The sequence below is a fragment of the Balaenoptera ricei genome, chromosome 2 (assembly GCF_028023285.1).
Source record: "Balaenoptera ricei isolate mBalRic1 chromosome 2, mBalRic1.hap2, whole genome shotgun sequence".
Taxonomy (NCBI): Eukaryota; Metazoa; Chordata; class Mammalia; order Artiodactyla; family Balaenopteridae; genus Balaenoptera; species Balaenoptera ricei.
The window spans coordinates 138885401-138893351 of NC_082640.1; positions in this window are offsets into that span (position 1 = coordinate 138885401).

The window sequence follows — 7951 nt, forward strand, 5'->3', positions numbered from 1 at the left end:
GTGGCAGGGGCTTTTACCTTTGGCCTCTTGTTTAACCGAAGGCGGGGTGGAGGGAGGAGAAAAGAGAAAGGTGTGTCCTGTAAAATGAAGGGATAACTCACTGGGCTGGTTGCCTTGTTTACAGGAAACAAAGCAGTCTGTGTTACTCTGCAGTACAGGCTGATCTTTGCACCATTCACCTCCAGTGTTGGTGGTATTTATTTGTGTGTGTGTGCGTGTGCGTGTGCGTGTGTGTGTGTGTGTGTGTTTAAACATTGTCAAAGGCAAACACATGGTATTTTAGGATGTCAGAGGCTTTTTCTTTTTCAATAAGATGTGGTATTAATCTATTATTTTAGAAACAGTCCAGTGCCAGAATTGAATTTCCCCCCAAAAATCTTAGTGCAACTTATTAATGGACTTTACTGTTAATAATAAACCAAAGCTGATTATTTTGAGTTGATGTGGTGGTGGGGGGGATTATTTGACTCAGGCTAAATGCAACTCTCACCATAAAAATAAGACTTCAGATCTCATAGGTCTGGCAAAATAACCAGACCCCTTGTCCTCCCAATGTCAGGGCTTCAGACTCTAGGCCTTTGGGGCAGAGCCAGGACTGAGTTACAATATGCAGTGCCTGTAGTACTGATGACCTGCATGGGAAAGCATTTAGGAGACACAAGGATGAGGGTCTGGCCATCTGGATGAGGCCAGAAATACCCTGAATTAAAAGTGAGAGTAGAGCAGCATCAAAATGGTTGATCTTACAGATAGAACAAACTAGTGGTTACCAGTGGAGAGAAGGAGGGGGGGAGGGCATTAAGATATACAAACTACTAGGTATAAAATAAATAAGCAACGAGGGACTTCCCTGGTGGCACAGTGGTTAATAATCCGCCTGCCAATGCAGGGACACGGGTTCGAGCCCTGGTCCGGGAAGATCCCACATGCCACGGAGCAACTAAGCCCGTGCACCACAGCTACTGAGCCTGCGCTCTAGAGCCCGCAAGCCACAACTACTGAGCCTGTGTGCCACAACTACTGAAGCACAAGTGCCTAGAGCCCGTGCTCCTTAACAAGAGAAGCCACTGCAATGAGAAGCCTGCGCATCACAATGAAGAGTAGCTCCCACTCACCTCAACTAGAGAAAGCCCGCGCACAGCAACAAAGACCCAATGCAGCCAAAAATAAATAAATAAATTTTTTTAAAAAAGCAACAAGGATATATTGTACAGCAGAGGGACTATAGCCATTCTTTTGTAATAACTTTAAATGGAGTGTAATCTATAAAAATGTTGAATCACTATGTTGTACACCTGAAACTAATATTGTAAATCAACCATACTTCAATAAAAAATAAATTATATAAAAAAGAAATTAAATAAATGCAAAAAAAAAAAAGTTGATCTTAAAATAACCAGGCCTCTATGGTAAAGTTTGAGGGGAGGCTGAAAGGGCAGGTCTCTTGACAAATTAGATGATAAAAAATACGTTTCTAAAAGCAGTTTTGAATACCTCTAGGATGGTCACACCATTAAGCCAGTTTTGGGTCATTCACAGGTTGGTGTGAAATAGTTCAACAGTTAGATGGAAAATAGGGTGGGGCAGTGAGATGAGGGGAAGCTAGGTCTGAGTAGATCTTACTCCCAGGGAGACCTGAGCAGCAAAAGGCAAAAGAATTGTCTGGGTACTTGGATGGGGAGTGAGGAATTAGGGGGTGCAAAAGAAGAGATGGAAGACACCAAAGGCAAACTTGCTGCTTCTTAGTTTTGTTTAAGAAAGTTCCAAATAGGTGGATCCTAGCCCCCCTATCTACTTAGATGGACTAAGTTCTTGTTGGAAACCCAGGATAATGATGAACTAATAAACACACTATTGGCTTGATTCTGTAGCCAGTTAGTAAACCTGCACCCCTGAGTTGCACATCCCTCAAAGTGGAAAAACTGTGAATGGTAGAATGTCCAAACTACAGCATGAAGGGAGGGATCACCCAAGCCCATGTGAAAGGAGTGACTTAGGTGACTTAGGAGTGTGTCATAGATCTAGTCTTGCATGACAATGAATCACATTGTCAGGTAGTCTTTTCACTTCTCTTCCAGTCTTTCTAGAAAGTATTTGGTGTTAGCAGGTCTTTAACACTTGTTAATCTATATTTTTAACAGAAAGCAGGTCCAGGCTCTACACCTTCTTCAGGTTTTAGCATCTAACAAGAATTTAATAATGTTGTCTTCCATTTATGGTAAGTGATACTTCTCCAGTTAACACTCTGACATAAACTTCGCTTTTTAAATTTTAAGTTAAAGTGAATTTACTTAAAGAAAAATTAGCATTTGGGTGACACGTGGGTTGGCCTAAAAGTGTAGAAATGTAACTGAAGTTTGGGAAACACAGAGCTTATGGTCTCCCAGGTCCCTTTGAAATCTAACATCTGCTCATTCTGTACTGGTCTAGGACACTGAGGCCCAGAGAGATTAAGTTACTTGACCAAGAAGATTACGATCTTTAAAAACCTTTCCTTCAGCCTCTCCCTGACGAGAAACACTCAAAACTGTGGTTCCCTGAAAAAGTGTCAGACTTACGTTGCTCACCTCTGTTTACACCAGCCTTGGCCACGATGACCCCTGTTATTCCTGTTTCTCAGCTGCGGCTTCCTCATGGCTGCTCTGATGAAATGGCCCTTGCGAATAGCTGAACAAACTGTGCAGACCTCACAAGACAAGTGTAAGTTGCCCACTGTCAGAAAAGAACTTGGGAAAGTGTGTCAGCCTGGGTCTTCAGAGAAGCAGATGCCAAGACAGGATTCAGCATGCAAGGATTTTGTTAGGGCAAATGCCTGTGGGAAAGAAAATGGGGAAGGAGCCAAGGCCACTGGCAGTTCTGGCACCAAAGCCAATGTCAGAGAAGTCACCATGCTCTCTTAGCCATTGCTGGGAGCAACCTGGGGAGGCGTGGCCTCTTCACAAGCCCAGCAAGGACGTCCGTGGCCCTTGGTCAGTTATGCTGCATGCAGTTGGAGGTCTATGAGGCCCATTCTGGTAACCACCAGAAAGATATCAGACCACAAACATAGGTTAACAGCCACTATATTCCAAACTAGGGCTTACCGTGTTGGCACACCACTTTCAGATTCATCAAATCTGCAGCTAGCATTTTCCAAGGGCTCTGGCTAGGCTCTTAATGTGCGTTCCCTCATTTAATCCTCTTACCAGCCCTGTAGGGCAAGTTCTATTTTTCTTCCCATTTTGTAGATGAAGAAACCGAGGCTTGGAGAAGTTAAGTAGTTTGCTCAAGATCATTTAACAGGTAAGAGGCTGAAGAGGTTTTCAAATATTTGCATATTGTTTTCCGGTTTGGGATCTGTTAAGTAAGCATGATCTCTCACTGCACCTTAGCTGACCTACTTACCCTGTCCCCTTAGTTTGTTTTATACTGTTCTCTGGCCTTTTGACGTACTTCTAATCAGTTCTGAAATCCAGGGAAATACCAGAGGTCCAAAGCGGCCTCACAAATGGGCATTGGCACCCCAGGGATGGGCAGCATGGAAGGTGGGCTGCGCTTTGTGCCCAATGAGTGAATTTAAGTACATTTCACTGAGTATATTTAATGTATGAATGTGTCAACCAAGGTTACTACCTAGGCTCTGCTGTTTTAAATATTTAGTAAGATGACTGAGAACCTGGATTTATTAAACTATTGAGTGCCCTTAGGATCTGCAGACGGCATGCTGACCGCATTGCCATCTCTATAACTGGCTGTGACTGTGACCATTCACTTGTTCCCTGAATATATTTGGCTTGTCTTGATCAAGTGAGTGTTCCTGGCATTTTCAGGTCCTGTCGTATCTGATTTGCTTTTTAATACAGTGGTTTGGTTTGTTAGGTGTGGTCCGGTGGGAGTTCCTGAAAAGCTGGCAATGTTTAACAACCTGACTTCCCCCTGTTATGTTTCACACCTGTTATGAAATATGCTGGCGAATCACTTAGGGCCTCAATTTCAACTTCTGCAAAGTGAGGGTAATGCTCTCTGTCCTTTTCACTTCCCAAGATGGTTAAACTCCAAAAAGTTCTGAGTGGAGAAGTGCTAGAAAATGTTAAAAGCAATATTAAGATGTCAACTTTTGGGTTGGGATAATTTTTTGAAATATTAGTCAGCATTTCCCTTATTCTCCTGGTGGTTTACTTTTCCCCATCTCCCTTGAGGAGCCACTCTAGCTTGTGCTCCTACTTGCTGAGGAAGGACGTAGCCTTCCTGGTTTGTAGCTGGCCTAGGTTAACATTTGGGAGACACACTGAATGAGAGCCAAGGGTCTGAGAAGACTCACAGGAGTGAGAAGATATCACAGTGGGTGTGAGGGGAGTAGAGATGTCACTGATCTGGGAGCAAGGAGCCTGGAGGGAGACTGCCTCCCTGGGGAGGCAGCAGAAACCCCAAGGGGCAGCCTGGGGCGTGGCCCTGCTTGTTTGGAAGATACAGGGGAAGTAACAGGAGCTCAGGGAGGAGGCCCTCAGTAGTCAGGGCTTAGACACGGTCACAGAGACTCCCCATCCCCAGGGAGGCGTGGGGCAGCCCTTGGGTGAAGACCAGATGCCGAAGGCTGACTCAGAAAATACCCAGGGGGAGACTTGTCAACGCCTGGGCTTCCCACACCCAACCCCCTGCCACTGGTGCTTGGAGTGAATGGGCCAATTAAGCAATTAAGTGAGATCACATTTTTCCCTTTCCTGGCGGAATGAGTGTTCCAATAGAAATTCAAATTATGTATAAAATAGAAAGCTGTATTTCGTACACACCTGAGTTTTCGTACTGTTTGTATCTGCTTTACCCTCTGGTATTATTACTAATGCAACAAGACTCATGTTTCGGAAAAAGTTTTCACCTTGTTATGGGAATGAATAACATTTATAGGAGATAAATTCTGGGAAAGTTTTGCAAAGAGATATGAACAAATCCTGACAGAGGAAGGGAAGCGAGACGTGTGCTAAGCCTAGGGTTTCAGCAGATAATCAGGATGCAACCTGCTCCCCTGCCACCTTGGCTCAGGGCCTTTGTCGTGCTGACCATAGTTGGTCCACATTTTGACTTGTTCTTTGTGCGTAATAGATTTACTGCAGGGATTACCTATAAAACATATAGCTGCCATACAAATATTACTGTTCTTTAGAATTTTGTTCTCTTAAGGAGTAAACTGAAGGAATCACAATCACCACGTTCTCAGATGCAAACACTTTAACTTCTCTGAGCTGTTAATCATCCATCTTTAAAGCTCTAACCAATAGGATACTTGGATTTGAGGGGTAACATTTATCAGCTTAAAACATATTACAGAGAAAAAAATAGCTTCCTTTTCATTTAATTTTTTCAAGGATGGAGCCTGGGAGTCTGGATGATGTATTAAAAGCTGATCTCATGCACAAATGTCGGGCTTTTCTTTTTGCATTTCTTGTTGCTTGGACTAGAGTTCATTCAGCATAGTTTCACATAGCATAGCCTATCTCTGTTTTTCAAATTCAGTGTTTAAATTTATTGATTTATTTAAAAAATATTTGTTAAGAAACTACAGTGTGTCCAGCCTTTTGCTGGGCACTTGGGATACATCAGTGAACCAAACTGACGACAGAGTAGCCAGACACGCTGTTTCCCCAGTCCCTGGTTTCCTGGGCACTCACTCCCCTCTCTTTATCTGCCTCCCCTCTCCCCTTTATATTTAAGTATATTGTGGGAGTGGTCATTTTATAACAATGACTATAGAGGACTCCCCTTTGGTCATGTTCCTGGTGAAAGAAGGAACTGGAAGAATGGACCAACTTGGAAAGTCAACAAATCAATCATTGAATGAGCACCCATTGTATGCAAGGAACTGTGCTCACTGTTAATGGTACAAAAAATACAGGCCATGGTCTCTGCCTTACTAAGAACTTTTAAACTAGGTTAAGGCACCACACTCACATGAAAATACAAGGCAGAATATGCTGAAGGAAAAAACAGTTAGCCCAGAACTTAAGTGCTCAGTTCACAGGAAGCAAAGAGCATCTTGTATTCGTCTTGAAGCCAAATTACAACAGCTGTTTTTCTTTCTTCTTGGAAGTGCTATTTCTTCCTCCACCCCCTTGAATCGTAGCATATTAGTCATGGGATCACAGTACATTTCCAGTTTCAGATGAAAACATGAAGTTTCACTCCACCCATAATTTTCATGACAAATCCTCATTTTATATTTTTGAGATTTAGGTGTGAGAACTGCAGAGCCAAGCTTATACCAGCAGGTGGAGGAATTTGCTAGTTGAACTCAACATCTCAGGCCATCGAGCGGTTCAGCAAAGGATGTGATTGCAATTTTAATTATTGCTTTATTTCTCTTTCTTTGTTCCAGATATTTATGCCCCAAAACACTCTGAAAAAATTACTTTTTTCTGATGAAAAAGAATGTGTATATATATATATATATATATATATATATGTATGTGTGTGTGTGTAACTGAATCACTTTGCTGTACAGCAGAAATTAACACAACATTGTAAATCAACTATACTTGAATAAAATAAATGAAAAACAAACAAACAAAAATCACCTGTATTCTGAAGAAGATGAACCAAAATTGATTATTTTCATCCCTCTAGCCAGAGCATAAAATAGATGGCACTTTCTCCCTTTCAAAATCTTAGATGTAGATGTATTGACATCTAAAGAAATAATTTATTCTCACACAGAACATTGAAGAAATCTTTTTAAAAAAGAATGGGGGGCTTCCCTGGTGGCGCAGTGGTTGAGAATCTGCCTGCCAATGCAGGGGACACGGGTTCGAGCCCTGGTCTGGGAAGATCCCACATGCCGCGGAGTAACTAGGCCCGTGAGCCACAACTACTGAGCCTGCGCGTCTGGAGCCTGTGCTCGGCAACGAGAGGCCGCGATAGTGAGAGGCCCGCCCGCCGCGATGAAGAGTGGCCCCCGCTTGCCACAACTAGAGAAAGCCCTCGCACAGAAACGAAGACCCAACACAGCCATACATACATACATAAATAAAAAGAATGTAAGCAGACAAGAATAGCATTAAAAAAAAAAAAAAAAGAATGGGATCTTAACATTCTTATGCTAGATTTAGAACACACTCAGAGTTGGGTGTACAGGTGGCTTGGGCTCCCATATGAGTCAAGCATCTGAGTTTGCAGGTATTAAAGTAGCAGAGTAGAGGGATTGCTACACTGGTTTATCTGGGGTCTATCACAGGTTTTCAGGCCTGTCTGAGCACATCTGTGAACCGGTGGGACAGGCCTGAGTGAAATCAATACACCCAGGGGAGGTTGGAATCATGGGGAAAGAAGTCATGCCCTTCCCATTGCTGGGGTGAGGGCATGTCCAGCTGTGGGAGGCTGGTGGAGGCTGAGGAGTTTCCTGGGCAAGAATTCACCCTAAGGGTAGAAGGCATCTGCTGATGAGCTTGAGCCAGCAAGAAACCTTAGTTGTCAGAGGGGAGCAGTAAGTCTGATTGGGGCACTGTAGCAGTTTCTTGATACCCTGGTCTAAGTATCTAGATGCATGATTTCCACGAGCACGTAGAAGGCTGTCAGTAAAAACAAAGAGTTTTCTCACTGAGCTTTATAAAAAATACTCAGATCCAAGAAACACTGTTTTAACATCCCACCTGAGCAGGTGAATCAATCTCTTGTGCTTCACTCCTGCACAGCTTAGAGGGTCTGGAGGAAGTACTGGGCTCAATGGGCAGAGGAATTGCCAGCAGGACTGAGAGCACATGGAGACACCTTCTGGAGACTCCCAGAAATACAAGACTTGGTACACAGGGGGTGGAGGTTTGGTATGGAAAATGGGAGCAAGACCCAGACATCTGTGTTGGAGTTAACGAGATTCCTCTGACTCAAAGACGCATAAAATCCGGAGAAATAGGCATTACATATATACCGTTGGTCAGGTTCTTAGAGTTATTGAACATTTACTAAAAGAACCGTAATAACTATG